Source organism: Leptodactylus fuscus, chromosome 6 (assembly GCF_031893055.1).
Source record: "Leptodactylus fuscus isolate aLepFus1 chromosome 6, aLepFus1.hap2, whole genome shotgun sequence".
In the NCBI taxonomy this organism is placed as follows: Eukaryota; Metazoa; Chordata; class Amphibia; order Anura; family Leptodactylidae; genus Leptodactylus; species Leptodactylus fuscus.
The window spans coordinates 92,937,967-92,954,653 of record NC_134270.1 but is presented as its reverse complement, the minus strand read 5'-3'; the positions used below and the strand labels follow the sequence as shown (position 1 = coordinate 92,954,653).

The following is a 16,687-nucleotide window of genomic DNA, read 5'->3' as shown; positions in this document are numbered from 1 at the left end:
GTCTGCAGAGATCATTTCAATTGCCGCATCACATTTATTATTTCTCCTTGACACAGCCGCCTTCTTATCCCTGGATGTTTTCATTCTGACTCTGACAAGATGGCTGTACCAGATTACAGGGACTTGAGGTCTCTTCCCATAGCCTCTCTTCTGGGCCACATCTTTTGTCTGCCATTAGCATTTTATAGTTATATCAACTTTTATAAAGCAGCATTTTCTGTAACAGTAACACTGAGCACAATCTACATTGTGAAGAAAGCCATTACTGTGCTGCAATCCAGTAGAGACTTCTGTATGTACATGACAGGCACAAATATTTCATTTATTAGTCATTTCAGTTATAACCTATACAGATAGGATGGTTGGATAATACAGAACCAGTAAGCACTTTGCTACTCAGCAGGTGCATGTTTACCCTTAATGCATACCTCCCCAACTTTTGAAGAACAGAAAGAGGGACAAAATGTGCGGCACAACAGATTTAGCCCCGCCCGCTTTTACACTGACTCCGCCCATTCTCTTTCATTTTTCATGTGCCCCCACACAGTATAATCCTCCTACAGTCACCCGTATACAATATGTCCCCACATTATAATGTTCCCTCCAACTGCCCCACAGTATTAAGTCCCTCTCCTGGTGCCCCAGTTTAAACATGAAACTGGAGCAGCTGGAGGGGGACATTAGCAGTGGGGGTAGTTGGAGGCGGACAATAAATTAATGGCAACTGATGTGGGACATTAAACTCAGGCAGCTGGAAGCAGACATTAAACTGTAGGTGTAGCTGGAGGGAGACATTAAACTGGGGGATCTAGAGGCAGACAAGTCCCCCTCCAGCTACTCCCACGGTTTAATGCCCCATCCAGTTGTTCCCAGTTTAATGTCACCCCAGTTTAAGTGTCTCCTTCATCTGCCCCATTTCATGTCCCCTCCCTCATCTCTGCCCCCAGTTTCATCCCCCCTCCATTTCTCCCCTAGTTTCATGTGAAGGCTCCCTAAAGGTAGGAGATGAATAACCTTTCTTAAGGCTATTCCGACGTGTTAGGGATAGAGATGAGCGAACAGTGTTCTATCGAACACATGTTCGATCGGATATCAGGGTGTTCGCCATGTTCGAATCGAATCGAACACCGCGTGGTAAAGTGCGCCAAAATTCGATTCCCCTCCCACCTTCCCTGGCGCCTTTTTTGCACCAATAACAGCGCAGGGGAGGTGGGACAGGAACTACGACACTGGGGGCATTGAAAAAAATTGGAAAAAGTCATTGGCTGCCGAAATCAGGTGACCTCCATTTTAGACGAATAGTGGATTTCAAATCCGGGTCATATGAGAATGTGAACTTTGTGACTATGAGACAGGGATAGCTGTACAGGCAGGGATAGCTAGGGATAACCTTTATTTAGGGGGGAATGTTATTAAAAATAACTTTTTGGGGCTCTATCGGGTGTGTAATTGTGATTTTTGTGAGATAAACTTTTTCCCATAGGGATGCATTGGCCAGCGCTGATTGGCCGAATTCCGTACTCTGGCCAATCAGTGCTGGCCAATGCATTCTATTAGCTTGATGAAGCAGAGTGTGCACAAGGGTTCAAGCGCACCCTCGGCTCTGATGTAGCAGAGCTGAGGCTGCACAAGGGTTCAAGCGCACCCTCGGCTCTGATGTAGGAGAGCCGAGGGTGCACTTGAACCCTTGTGCACCCTCGGCTCTGCTACATCAGAGCCGAGGGTGCGCTTGAACCCTTGTGCACACTCTGCTTCATCAAGCTAATAGAATGCATTGGCCAGCGCTGATTGGCCAATGCATTCTATTAGCCCGATGAAGTAGAGCTGAATGTGTGTGCTAAGCACACACATTCAGCTCTACTTCATCGGGCTAATAGAATGCATTGGCCAGCGCTGATTGGCCAGAGTACGGAATTCGGCCAATCAGCGCTGGCTCTGCTGGAGGAGGCGGAGTCTAAGATCGCTCCACACCAGTCTCCATTCAGGTCCGACCTTAGACTCCGCCTCCTCCAGCAGAGCCAGCGCTGATTGGCCGAATTCCGTACTCTGGCCAATCAGCACTGGCTAATGCATTGTATTGGCGTGATGAAGCAGTGCTGAATGTGTGTGCTTAACACACACATTCAGCTCTACTTCATCGGGCTAATAGAATGCATTGGCCAATCAGCGCTGGCCAATGCATTCTATTAGCGTGAACTGAGTTTGCACAGGGGTTCTAGTGCACCCTCGGCTCTGCTACATCAGATTGCTACATCTGATGTAGCAGTGCCGAGTGTGCATCAGATGTGTAGTTGAGCAAAACTGACTCAGCACTGCTAAGTCTCTGCATTCGCATAGGAATGCATTGGCCAGCCTTCGGCCAATCAGCGCTGGCTCTGCCGGAGGAGGCGGAGTCTAAGGTCGGACCTGAATGGAGACTGGTGTGGAGCGATCTTAGACTCCGCCTCCTCCAGCAGAGCCAGCGCTGATTGGTCGAGTTCCGTACTCTGGCCAATCAGCACTGGCCAATGCATTTCTATGGGGAAAAGTTAGCTTGCGAAAATCACAAACTGACAGGGATTTCCATGAAATAAAGTGACTTTTATGCCCCCAGACATGCTTCCCCTGCTGTCCCAGTGTCATTCCAGGGTGTTGGTATCATTTCCTGGGGTGTCATAGTGGACTTGGTGACCCTCCAGACACGAATTTGGGTTTCCCCCTTAACGAGTTTATGTTCCCCATAGACTATAATGGGGTTCGAAACCCATTCGAACACTCGAACAGTGAGCGGCTGTTCGAATCGAATTTCGAACCTCGAACATTTTAGTGTTCGCTCATCTCTAGTTAGGGACAACTCAATGATAGGATCCCTTTAAGCTGCAGCATAAGGAAGAGGAAATAAATAATGGGAAGTGCATTTACTAAATCTGATATTTGAACAGCAACTGCACTGTTGTACTTTTGAGATTGAGATTTTTGTATTTAGTTGCAGATTACTAACTATTGTGGTGATTTAAACTGATGACCACAAGTTACTTTCTAAGACTATGGTCACACCAGCGCTTGAACTGCACTGGGGGCTTCCATCTCTGAACCTGCTTAAAAAATGCGGAGAGAAAAATCCTGCAAGTGGGTTAGCTTTCCGTGAACCTAGCATAAGCCTATTCTATCAATAAATAAAGTGACAATTTTACCATAAGCCATTGAGAAGCTAAGAGAATAGTGAGAACACTCTGGCCGCACTTCCTTTTATTACTTTTATAGACAAGACTGACCAGAATGATTTCATTTTATCAGTAAGTCACATTTCTCTGATATCATGTAGTCTTATATCATATATATATATATATATATATATATATATATATATATATATATATATATATTCTTAAAATATATGTGGGACACAAGCCACAGCAGAGATATGTGGCCGAAGGCTCCTGGCATATCATTTGGCTAATGACAGGATAAGAACCAGCAATTTGTGCTTTAATGGAATGAGCCCCTGGTTCAGGAGAAGCCTCAATAGAATTAATAAACATGAGAAAGACATATTGAAATTTCAAGTTTCTATTGTTTCAAATTTCCTATAGGAAGCCAAGTCTGAGTATATGAAATCTTCCAGAAGAACAATATTCTTCTGCTATAAATATCCCCAGTATCTCACACTTGGCAGGAAACTACAGTCTTGTGTGGATGGTTATTTATATGAAGACAAAAATCTCAGCAGTCATCTCAATGTAGATACAAACTATACAACATAACACTAGGTTCACATTAGCACTTGTTCTCCGTTGTTCGGGTCCGTCAGGGGACAGCTAAAACAACGGAGAGCTACATCGCTTTCAAACTAAAAGTGCCTGAGGAAAAAGCCCTCTATGTAGAACTTTCTTCTCAGTTCATTTTCAGTGGATTCTGCGACAGTCTCCAATGGATACTGACGCAGAAGTGAACCTAGCCTACATCTGATAATAACACAGGAGACTGATCCCCATGTATGTTCTTTTTTTTTTTTTTAAATGTAGATTGTGAGCCCCATATAGAGTTCACAATGTACATTTTTTTCCCTATCAGCATGTCTTTGGAATATGGGATGGAAATCCATGCAAACACGGGGAGAACATGCAAACTCCTTGCAGATGGTTTTTTGCCCTTGGTGGGATTTGAACACCAGGACTCCAGCGCTGCAAGGCTGCAGTGCTAACCACTGAGCCACCGTGTGGCCCCTGTATGTTCTTCTCATAGGTAGCAGAGTTTCTTCTCTGCATGTAAAGCGGTGTAAGGTTAACCTTTTTAGTTTGAGACCCTTAGTTGGGGGACCATAGTTAGCCATATACAGTGCCCCTACCCAAGGCTGGTGTGCAATCTTTGTTTCACACACTGAAGTGTTGTATTGCCTTTGGTAATGCAATATGCCATTTGCTGTGTCTTTCTTTAAGAGGTAAAGAATAAGGTGGAAATGTAGTTACAGCCGGACTTTGTCCCACAGGGGTTGTTGTATTGGCATACCCATTGATATGATCCCACACTAGATGCATTATGACACTTGGGTTACAATGGGGTGAAGGTGATCTGTATAAATGTGGCTTTTGCACCTTTTTTTTTTTCCAGAGTATGTGCATGTGAAGTGATATGGGGACACACATTGAATGTTTGGTCTATTGCACAGAGAAAGGGTTTGGACCCTGTCCTGACTGTGGATGTAAGTAGAGTAAGAGCACAGTGTTACTGTGTTAGCATGTGTTATGATGTGCACTATTGTGATGTTACATATATTGTCTTATCACAGTATATAGTCATACTTCCCAACTTTCAAAGGACAGAAAGAGGGAGAAAATATGTGGCATGATATAAGTGCTATACGCGCCATGGCAAATTTAGCTCCACTCACATCTGCACTGACTTCGCTTATTTGAATCCATTTTTCCATATGCCTCCACATAGTATAATGCTCTTATAGTCACCCTAATATTATATGCCCCCTCATTATAATGTTCCCCTCCAACTGCCCCACAGTATTAAGTCTGCCTCCTCGTGCCCCAGTTTAAATTGGTGGAAATTAGAGGAGGACATTAAACTGGGGCAGCTGGAGGGAGACAGTAAACTGAGGGCAACTAGAGGCAGACATGTCCCTCTCCAGCTAACCCCCGCAATTTAATGTCCTCCTCCAGCTACCCCCAGTTTAATTTCACCCTCCATCTGCCCCCCCAGTTTAATGTCTCCTTCCATCTCTCCCCAGTTTAATGTCCTCCTCCATCTGCCACCAATTTATTGTCTCCCCTTCATCTTGCCCCAGTTTAATTGCCCCTCCATCTACCACCAGTTTCATTGCCCCCTACATCTGCCCCCAGATCCTCTCTCTTGCCCACATATGCTCCTCCTTACCTTTCATCAGTCTCCGTTCCTGGCAGCATCACACTGTCCTGTAGTATCCAGAATTGCTCCGCCCACAAGAGTCTGATCACATGGACATAATGTCATCAAAGGTCCTTTAGATCCTTTATATAGGATTTAGCATCTACCATTTAGTCTTTACCCTACCCTAACAAAGTTTAACAGTAAAACATTTCAGGGGCATAGCAGGACTTCAGGTGTATAGTGGGACAAGCTATAAGCTATCCGGGACGACGGGTCAGCAGTATATAATTGGGACTGTCCCGCCAGACGGTTGGTCTCTATGTGTAGTGATCATTCCTTAGAATAGGAACTAGGTCATGCCTGAGTGTTGCACCAAGGAAGTTGCTTGTTGATTTTATGAGGTGGGACCCACTGACATCAGGCATTACCCTGGCTACCCAACATGCAAAATGGCTCACTATTTAAGGTCTGTTCTCAAGCTTCATAGGGAGCATGATAGAGAGATGACTTGTAGCAACAGGAGGAATGATTCAAGGAGGCAACATCTAGTGAGGCAAAACAAAGTAGGAGCGCTGTATGACCAACTTGTAAAGCCTTGTGAACTGCTGGACCTGAGTAACCATCTGGTGAATTGGAGCCTTTTTGTAATGTTAGAATTACTTGTACAAACCTCTGCAATAGCAGAAATATGTCAGGTGTTGTGATGCAGTCATGGAGGTCTGAACAAGTAATGCTAACATGCCAATTGTAAGGAAATCACATTACCAAATCTGCTTGGCGCACCTGGCAATCGTCCTTCTTTCTTACTTTCCACTCATTCCCCGTGAGTGTGCTGGGCTCATAGAAAAATATGAAACAAGCTTTATAAATTTTATATATTTATTAATCCGAGTGGATCGGTACTAGCAAATACATATTAGTGGATGACAAGCAAATACAAATAAAAGCACAATAAAATACATAAAATAAAATTGGAATAAAAAATAGAAAGGAAACAATACCAAAATAAGTCTCTGAAACCTGAGTAGGCTTTAGGTTGCATTCTTAAGTCAGTCAAAGAGCTTCAATCTGCTTACATGTCTACCAGGGTCAGAATAGCTCTGTCTCCTCAGGTGGGACCATTTAATTCCCCCAGTCTCCTCCCAAGTTCCTCCCTGAGTGATGTCATTGGGGGGGGGGGGGGAGTCCAATCCTCCAGCCTTGAAACCAAATACCTACCAGTCATAATTACTCTCCAGATGATCATAGTGTCTGGCAAGTGGTATGATGGGGTTCATGGCGAGGTCCCATCGGTGTAGACCCCAAGGATGACACCCCAATCCCCTTTGGGTAATGAGGTCAGTGTCTGGACCTTTCCCCTGCTCACCACAATACCGAGTTTGGATTTGGAGCGTTCGGTTCCACCTTGCACACCGAAAGAATTTAACAGTGCAACTGTGGTCTGTCCAACTAGGCAAATATTATCAGAAAACTATATTTCTTTTGAAGTTTGACTTAAAGACAACAAGTCTGAGGCTTGTGTATTCAGAGGTCTTTCAATACACCATTCCAGGATGTCCACCTGCTGGGATAATGCTAATTGAGCTGAGGAGTCTGAACAGGTGATAACTCATCAAGGCAAAATACATAGCTGGAAAATACATAGCTGGAAAATACATAACTGGGGGTCTCTTATATCAATGTGTGCTGATCCACCATATCATGACATCCATTGTAAAGTGAAGAACCCCAGGTGTTGTGCAACCTTTCTCTGCCAGTGGAACTTCAGGTAACCTGCAGAGGGCAGTGGCTGGGCAGCAGCTCTATTGTATACATTATACTGTGTCATGACTTATGTGTCAATCTATGAATTTCATTATAGTTATGGGGTTTTCATTCATTGGTGAAGTTAAGAGATTGGATCTTTGTGTAATTGTCTGTGCTAGGGTTGAGAACTTCCTGTGTAGAGTAATCATAATGTGCAATGCACAGCTCAACCTACAGGTGGTCAAACAAATCCCAGGTGCTAATTCAATTGTGGTCACTCTAATTAGCAAGTCAGCGCATATGAAGAGTGCAGACCTTTCACTCCACCTGTCAGTCTGGAAGCCAAATGATATCCAACAATGGAAAATTACGACATCACATACCTTCCTGTCCGCATGATTCATGCGGAGACTGTGTGGAAAGCACATGGACCCCATTATAATCTATTGGTTCCGTGTGCTTTCACTGTACACCGCTTGCCAATGCTTTCAGTAGTCCGTTCGGGCGAGTCCCCATGCGGACTCCCTCGAACAAATTACCAACGTAGATGTTGTTTTATAGTGTTTTATACCATCAGCATACCCCACATAATCCTACTTCCATAAATACCGTATACCAACAACAGGAGCAGGGAACACAATACAGAAATCTGCAGATTGTTCAAGTTATTCACTGTCAGAAAAGCACTCTCTCCCCCTGCTTATCCAAATAAAAATAAAAAACTCTGGTGCTTGCTTTGTTGTAATGTGTAATATTTGCCGTCACCATAGTCCAAGAAACATTCAATAATTAGATTAAAGAGCTGGCTCAGTGTTAGCAGATTTTGAAATAAAATATGGCCCCTTGGATGAAGCAGATAAAGCATATAAACAGGAAGTAAATTAATAAGCTACAATAAATTAACAGAGACACCATCGATTGTGCATGAAATATTATGGATGCTGGCCAGCGAGATGAAGCAGCTGATATAGTCATTGAGATCTCTGTTTTTGTGTTGTATTTGGAACTGCAGTTTATTGTGCTTTGTAAGAACATTTCACAACCATTCTATATTGGCAGAAGAAGCAGAGGAGGGAAAGAAGCACTTTTGTTTTCGGGCATAATTATACTTTCTCTTACTTAGTGTATTCACTTATTGACTTTCCAAGTCTTTCAAAAACGAAATCTTGGCTGCATCAAGGTCCCGCAGGTATTTCTCCATATCCATCATGTCACCTCAGGAGAGAGTTTCCCCACAACTTCTCGCAGCTGCCAAATGATTTTTTGGAAATGTGAGCAGGTATTTACTTTCACAATACTGAAGAGTTGGTAATACCGCTAGTCAGGGCTGTGGAAACAGAAGTCACTGGAAATGTGAAGGTTTTTCTGTTTCTGTTGGATGTAAAACAGATATGGTTGGTATATGTACCAGTCTTTAAGTAAGGGGCCCTAAAAGGGATGAGAACCACAAAGCAAATTTCTGCTGCTGCCACATAACATAAAAGGCAGGTACATCAAATTCAACCAATTATTCTCCATTGTTAATCCAGAAGAATCCTCATGAGATGGGTACTAGTAGTCCTATGTTAGGGTTAAAAGATAATTTACAGCTTCAGAAGGGAATAAGAATAAATCCCTGGATCAATGTTCCTGCACAACAGGTGTAATGTGTTGGAAGCTACCCTTTTCCACAAAATGGCTTTGCCAGTTCCTTTGTTTGCCTGGGCTTTGTTTGTCTGAGGCTAAGGCCCCACGGGATGATCCGCAGCGCTAAAGTGCTGCAGGAAAAACCATGGCGGGAACGCATCGCTTTTAAGAGAAAAATCACAGTTTTCCTCCGCGGACTTTCTGTTACCATTATATCTATGGGGAAGCCGCCGCCGTTTCCGTATATATAATTGACATGCTGCGATTTCCAAAACCGCGGGCAGAGGCTAGTCATCATGTAAGGTCCAGGCAAATAATTTTATCACCAAACAAATAATTTAAGTGCATAGGATTTCTCCGTAATTGTGGGTGGCTCATTAACCCTTTCCCAATATCCACTGTAAGTTCATATCTGGAGGCAGCAATCCATTACCATGACAGCCAGGAGCCTATTGAACGCTCCCTAGCATGTTATTACAGTGATTGTATTATAGGCTGCGTTAGGCAGCCACGGTCCAGAGGGCTTACATTATGTCCTCCTAGGGAAAACAAATTTATATGTATTTAAAGAGGACCTTTCATCAGATCGAGCACATGCAGTTCTATATACTGCTGGGAAGCTGACAGTGCGCTGAATTCAGCGCACTATCGGCTTTCCCGATCTGTGCCCGGTGTAAAGCGCTATCGGTCCCGGTACCGTAGGGCTTTACAGTCAGAAGGGCGTTTCTGACACTTAGCCAGGGACGTCCTTCTGCCCAGCAGCACCTATTGCGCTGTGCTTCAAGACTGGGGAGGAACGCCCCCTCCCCTCCTGATAATACTCGTCTATGGACGAGCACTGTGAGAAGAGGGAGGGGGCGTTCCTCCCCGCTCACACTGTACAGCGCGATAGGCGCTGCTGGGCAGAAGGGCGTCCCTGGCTAAGTGTCAGAAACGCCCTTCTGACTGTAAAGCCCTACGGTACCGGGACCGATAGCGCTTTACACTGGGCACAGATCGAGAAAGCCGATGACAGATGACTGTCAGCTTTCCAGCAGTATATAGAACTGCATGTGCCCGATCTGATGAAAGGTCCTCTTTAAAGAAGACTTTTCATGTCCTCAGGCACATGCAGTTTTATATACCGCTAGAAAGCCGACAGTGTGCTGTATTCCCGTTATGTGCCCTGGGGATGGAGATATCTGTGCTGTTATAACGGCAACGATCTCTGCCCACTGTCAGAAGGGCATTACTGACAGTCTAGCTGGGCTGTGAGGAACGCTCCTGCTGACAGTAGCTCATGTTCAATGATTTGAACAGACACCATGTGAACCGGGCCTGTATTGTGATGAATAAGGATGCTGGCCTGGCCTCTGCAACGTTTGTGAACCAAAGCCTGGGTGACATCTGTGTCCCGAAGCCTGCCTGGAGCAAAGGAGAGGTAAGTAACAGTGTTGTTGTTTTTTTGTTTGTTTTTTTTTTTTTATAAATTCTCTATTTGTAAAAACAAGGTGAAAGAGAAGGAAAAATAGAAGTTAACCAATAAGCAAACAAATAACAAAACAAGGAGGACCCAATCGCAATAAAGGCCCTTCAGACATATTCAGAGACCGGACCTCTCCACAACCAACAATCCGGGGGAGGAGCAGGTAACAATAGAGTGAGTCAGGAAATAAAAGGGAATCGGAGGAGGGACAAAAGAGAAAGAGGAGAAAGAGGAGACCAGGGAAGAGGGAGAGGAGAAGACTATAGAGGGAAAAGGGGGGGAGAAACAGGGAGCAGTGAGAAGGAAGGGGGAGAGTGGGGGGAGCCCCGGGGCACTCAACCAACCCAAACCCACGCCTAGCCCATTATGTCCCTGTACTGACCGGACCCCTGGAAAAGGATCCAGGCGGTCCAAGCCTTCAGGAAAGCGCCATGGAAGTCCCGAAGAGACGCCGCGAGGTCCTCCATAGATTGGATGTCCTACACTTTGCGAAGCCAATGACGAAGAGACGGGGGGTTAGGGGACTTCCATAGGGCCGGAATGCAAGCCCTAGCTGCATTGATCAAATGCCGGATCGCAGATTTGCGGTAGGCCTTGTGGGAGAACTCAGAAAGGTGAAGGAGAAAGCAAGCCGGGGTATTAGGCAGAGCAGTCTGAAAAATCTGGGACGTCAAACGATGGACACCATCCCAAAATTCTCGCAAAAAGTAACACCTCCCTGGCCCTCCAATCATTTTTCTCCAGGGTCTGAAAAGACCCCAGAGTATAATAATAGCAGTGTTCGCCAGGCCCCCTAATGTCACGAGCTACTGGAACCACGGTAGTTATGCACCTGCTTGCCTGTACTCTGTGAATACATAATTTAGTGGTTTCTTGTACATAAGTGAGGACATAAAAATGTAAAGATTTCATACATTTAAATCCTACAAAGATAATCTACGGTAAACCTGACATGGATTCAGCTGCTCTTTAACTCCACACTTAGCACTAATCTGAATCTTCAATCATATATTGGGTAAGAGCTGAGTTTACTGTAGTTGCCCTGAATTGCTGGCAGCCAATGTGTTATATAATAACTTCACATTTCAGTGCGGAAATTATTTTTGATTGGTTGCCATTTGTGCATAGAACTAGGAAGAAAGCCGCTAGTTCCAACACTGAGACAGAGTAGCCGTCACATCTCAGCTCATCTGTACCGCACCAGACAGCCGTTCACAACACAAAACAACATGGTTCCCTTTCAAAAGCACAAAACAGATCTTGCCAAAATCTGTAAAGGAAATACATTTATCCTTGTTACAAAGTATACTGGCTGTGCAATACCAGATATACTTAAGTGTGTAAGAGCTCCAATAGAACAATAGTTCTACATCTGTTTGTTCATCCCCTGTATATGAAAATAACATTAGAAGGTAAAGTTGAGAGAAAGAAGAGTAGCCTACAGTTTTCAGGGTCCTAAAACTACAGCAAAAAAGAGTTGCAGGAAAAAATATGGCGGCAGCATATCGTGGTTCTTTCCGCATTGCTTTTGACAGAAAGTTGAGAGAGTTTTCCTCTTCTGACATTCTGCTTCAATTATATCTATAGGCAAACAGTTGGCGTTTCCATAGGCATAACTGTCATGCTGCGCGTCCGCAGCGTTTATTTTAACGCAAAGTGGGGATGGCATTTGTGTGATTATAAAACACTGACTTTATGCCACGTGGGCCTGAAGCAAGTTATAGACATTCTACAATCCATGGAGCCTAGAAGACAATTTTCCAAGAGTTTGGTCTGACACAGTTGACTTGTTTACTTTCCAAGGTGATGCTGACCTCTCCAGATTTATTCAAATTAGGCTTAAGAGCTGATAATTTGTGCAGCAAATCACAGTCAATAGCCACCTAAATGTGTATAAACATATACCATATCATATGGACTTCTCAGGATATATATACAATAGGGAGCTCTGTAGAACCTCTTACTCTCGTTTGAAGATTATTGTTATGGATTCTGCAGTCCAGCAATGCTCACTATTAATATAACTCCTGGTCTGAGCTCACAAGTTATTGCAATTATCATTATTTACCTGAGAAGATTAGGTTTAGTAGATTTCTAGGAAAAGTTTAAAATATATTTTTCTATTTCTCAAGTATCTGTTTCCTGCCCCAGTTGTGTCATTCAGTTATGCAGAAACCTTTGCAATATGGTATGGACATTGGTCAGGCTCTCGCTATTTTCCATTGTTCAGGCCTTTAGGTTTGTATTTATTATGTGGACCCCGACACTGGGAATTAGTAGTTGTAGTTGTAAATCCTCGGTATTTGCTAGTCTTACTGGCTCTATGAGCTCATGTCTGACATAGACGCAGCCCGTTGAGAATTAAGTAGGTGTTGAAAATTAAGCGTTTATTTAAGGAGGTTTATTCTACAGCAACAAACACAGCGTTGAGTCCTGAGCTCTCTCCAAGGGCTGCCTATTCCATGCCATTCTCTTTCATATGTCTGTTTGCTTTTATACAGCAGGAATTCTATATATTTTAATGTTCTAAACAATATGCAACACATCAGAGAAATGTACATTGTGCTGACAAAAATACTAAACCATTGGAACTCCCAAGCCAATGTTATAGACCGTACAATCTACCCTGAGATGCCATACCATCTGCAGATAATATTCTACGTATAGTGGGGATATGTGGATTTCTTCAATTGTATGACAGTACTAAGTATATTTAATCACAGGTAATGCAAGTGCTAGGTATGTTTTTATTTTTCTTTGCAAGTCGAAGCAAATAGAGTGTAAAGTTGCTCTTAAATAATTCAAAGTAGTGGAGGAGTTGAGGACTATTGGAAATCTAAAGATTTCTTTGAAAATTCTTCAATTTCGATAGGTGCTGTAGTGCTTCACAACAATTGTCCAAGATCCGTACATGGGCAGTGCAGAAAATTAGATTTATTAATCTCTGCCGGAGTCTAAACTGTAAGATGGCACCAATATAGGAGGGGACACTAGATTTAGGCCCATTATGGTGTTAATCAAGTGAAATTGCCAAAACTGAAGGTAGAATGTGTATGTATGTATATGTATGTATGTATGTGTGTTTATGTATGTGTGCGGGTAGTATGTGTGTGGGGATAAGGGCACCTGAGCACACATTTTGGTTTTTTCTCTCCTTATATGTTCAGCATAAGACTCTATGTGAGATGTGCTTCTTATAGCCATGCACTGCTATTAATCCCTATAGCTCTGCCTTTAAACAAAGCCTATCTTTATTCATTGGCAGATTCTGACATGCAACCTGTTACTGCATATTTTTGCAGAGTAAAAGCATTCATTAGTCACTGACGTCAACTGCCTTAAAGCCGAGAAATATTTCAATAGCAGCCCTTATAGAGAGGATGCTGCTTGTAGAGGCCTGCCTCTCTAGATTAAGGAGGTCTGCCCTTAGAAAACATTCCAGGCAGGTGTTCAGACCTCTCCCAATGGGACGGACCAATCTCTTGCCTGGATAAAATGTTCTGCCCCAGGAGAGAATTTGTAAACACTTGTTTTTGGAACTGCTAAATGTTGAAGGTCCTGTCTGTTTACATAGAGGCCTCTAATAAGGTTTATGAGGGAACTTTATCCCATAACATGTGAAATCCCCGTCACTTACATTCAGATGTTCAGACACCTGTATCAAGATGTCATTGTACCTGGCACTTTCTATGCCTTAGTCTGCAGTGTGAAATGTGCTTAATAAATAGTCCTATAGGTTTACATTCTCTTAGTCATATAGGTGCTGACCACCACAGTGTATTCCACTTTTGCTCTTGTTTTTCTCTGCGTCTTTTCTTCCTTTATTAAATCTATAGGGAAAACACAAATGTTGCTGCAGGTAAATTTGATTGCTTTTCTGCAGCATTTTATTCTCTCAATGTGAGGATGGGATTAGCAGAATCTCATTCAGGCTCCATTCCCACGGAGTAACGCGCCACTCATTCTGACACGTAAATACATGTCAGAGTGAGGCGCTTAAAAACAGATCCCATTGACTTCAATGGGTGCCGGCTTACGCACGCTACCTATTGAACTCAATGGGAGGCTTTTTTTACCTATTGCTTTCAATGTGATACGCGCATATTTACGTGTCAGAATGAGCAGCGCATTACTCCGTGGGAACGGAGCCTCACTTTGCTTTTACTAAAAAACACAGTGTTTCCGCTACATGGGGCCTTAGCCTAACTCTTACTTTTCATGTTCAGTTTCACCCGATGATCTTTGGGTAGCATCATGTTATAATTTAGCCAAGGATAATATGAAGTTTGTATGTTCTTCCTGTGTTTCTGTGGGTTTCCTTCCACACTCCAAACACATATTGAATTTATATTGAACTACTTGAGAAAGTGGCGACAATATATGTAAAGAACTGCAAAATACTGTATGTTGGAAAAATAAAATATATATATGTATGTATGTTGGTAAAATAAAATATATGTGCTTGTGCTTAATCCTAAAAGATGTTCTGCCAGAAAAGAAATAAATATCTCTGTAAAAATAGCAAATAAGTGAGCGGATGTGGGAGCCCTGAGGTTAATGCCATGACATGGCTGCTGCACCTTTGATGTGAGACATTGTGTCCTCTTGGTGCATGGTGACTATTGACTGACTCATTCTTTTGCTGCACCTGTTCAGGAGAAGAACTAGTGAGAGGAATTTCCAATGTCTGTATGTGGGGGCAACCTCTAGCCCACAAGAAACTGTTCATTTCTTACAGCCATTTGTTGGAATGTTCACCTGTCTTCTTGGGACAGCTCTGCACCTACCAGATAACCAGGCAGATCTGGCATGTTGGAACGTGAGTCTGCCTAGCACAACGGAGGCATGTGCAGAGCTGTATGATATTGTAAATTGTGTTCCCTGGGGCTATGTCAGTGCATATTCTATGAAGAATGTGCTTGTGTTAATAGCAGGCAGCAGGCCAGTCGTGTGCTTGGAGCTGCCGATTCCCTTTATGGGAAGGTGTGTGCCCTCCGGTGCTTTAGCTCTGCACCTGCTTGTTGAGTTGTGATCCTTGTTACTACCTGTCTATTGTGCAATGCTGTTAGACTTCTCTTGAGACAATGAAGAACATTGATAATCATCTATCTGAAGAATGCTCTATTGTTGGGACAAGATTCCGATTAACTGTTGCATCACCATTACACAGATGAACTCCTTCAGAGAATTGGTGAATGCTGCCATATTCAGGCTAGCTGTCAGTGTTTAAGCTGTAGGACAGGGGTATGGCCTGGGGGCACCTGTAATCGGCCATTCCATTCTGTAGTGCCCCCGTCATCTGGTAACAGAAATGTTTATCGAAGCCTTCTCAAATGTATTTTCTATTAGAGAGAAGTTGAGTGTTCTGTAGTGGAGAAGCAGGGATGGGTAAGTACTCGTGGTGAGTGGTACACTATTTCAGGTACACCCATATGTTGGCAAAATGGGAGAAGGGCCTTCCCTTGAGTGACACTACTCAAAGAAGTAGATGAATCTGCTAGATGGCCATGCGTGATCTTCATTATAGTTTCTGAAGTAGTGTAGTGAAACACTCAACTTACATATATCACAATTGATAGAACTCATGAATATATGGTGCCTTTCATTTTTCTTTAGAACAAATGAATAAACAAGGGATTCCTATTCTCCCCATGGTGGCTGTCCAAGCAGTTCTACTAGCATCTCTAAAACAATGAGTTGAGTAGTATGGTGGGCTCAGTGGTTAGCACTAGTTCCTGGCAGCACTGGGGTCTCAGGTTCAAATCTCATGAATAATAATATCTGGATGAAATTTGTATGTTCTTCATTGAGTTTGTGTGAGTTTACTCCAGATACTCGGATTTCCACTGATGGGTAAATTGGCTAGCCATAAAACAAATGACCATTGTGGTTGAGCACTTGTAAGGCAACCACTAACTCTCCTACTCCACAACACTCCAAATGTTTGTTATTTCTAACATATATGTTCAGCATGTCATAAATGTCTCAGATAGTAATACCCATTAGGTTTTATTATGACTCCTTTGGATTCATTCAGACTGATAAGGAAAGGTTGTGAATTCCTGTTGTAGGGTAAAAAGAGCAAAGTGGTGTAATTTCAGTAATGTGTATTAAGAGAAATGAGTGACCGATCAGGAGTTTAGCGCTGACCCAATAATAACGATAGCCAAAATCACGTTCTGTATTGTATTAAAGCTGGATAAATCACCTGCACACATTCGCTGCTTTTGTATTTATGTCCATATCTTGTTTATGACAACCCCTTAGGGTCCATTCACACAGAGGAAAATGGTGTTTTATTTGGCGCTGAATTTTCAGCGCTGGAAAAAAGCATCCTATTGACTTCAATGGGTGCTGCTAGCTTTTTTTCTGCTGATTAAAAACACTATATGTTCATTAAAAAAATATTCTGTCATTATTGGTGGAAGTTGCAGAAAGTAGCTGGGAAAATGGTGCAATGCAATGCAAAATACTGTCATTTGTATGACAGGCTGCGTAAAACAGCCTGTCATA

General features: G+C 43.1%; 1 protein-coding gene across 1 annotated transcript in view; it reads left to right on the top strand.

The window, feature by feature from the left end:
• RNF114 (ring finger protein 114) overlaps nt 1-6,852 on the top strand; it is a 323,436-nt gene extending 316,584 nt beyond the window's left edge. The window contains exon 7 of the transcript XR_012716887.1: nt 6,838-6,852. The gene's annotated coding sequence lies outside the window, so the exon portion shown is untranslated. The remainder of the gene's footprint in view (nt 1-6,837) is intronic.
• The last annotated feature ends 9,835 nt before the right edge of the window (nt 6,853-16,687 follow it).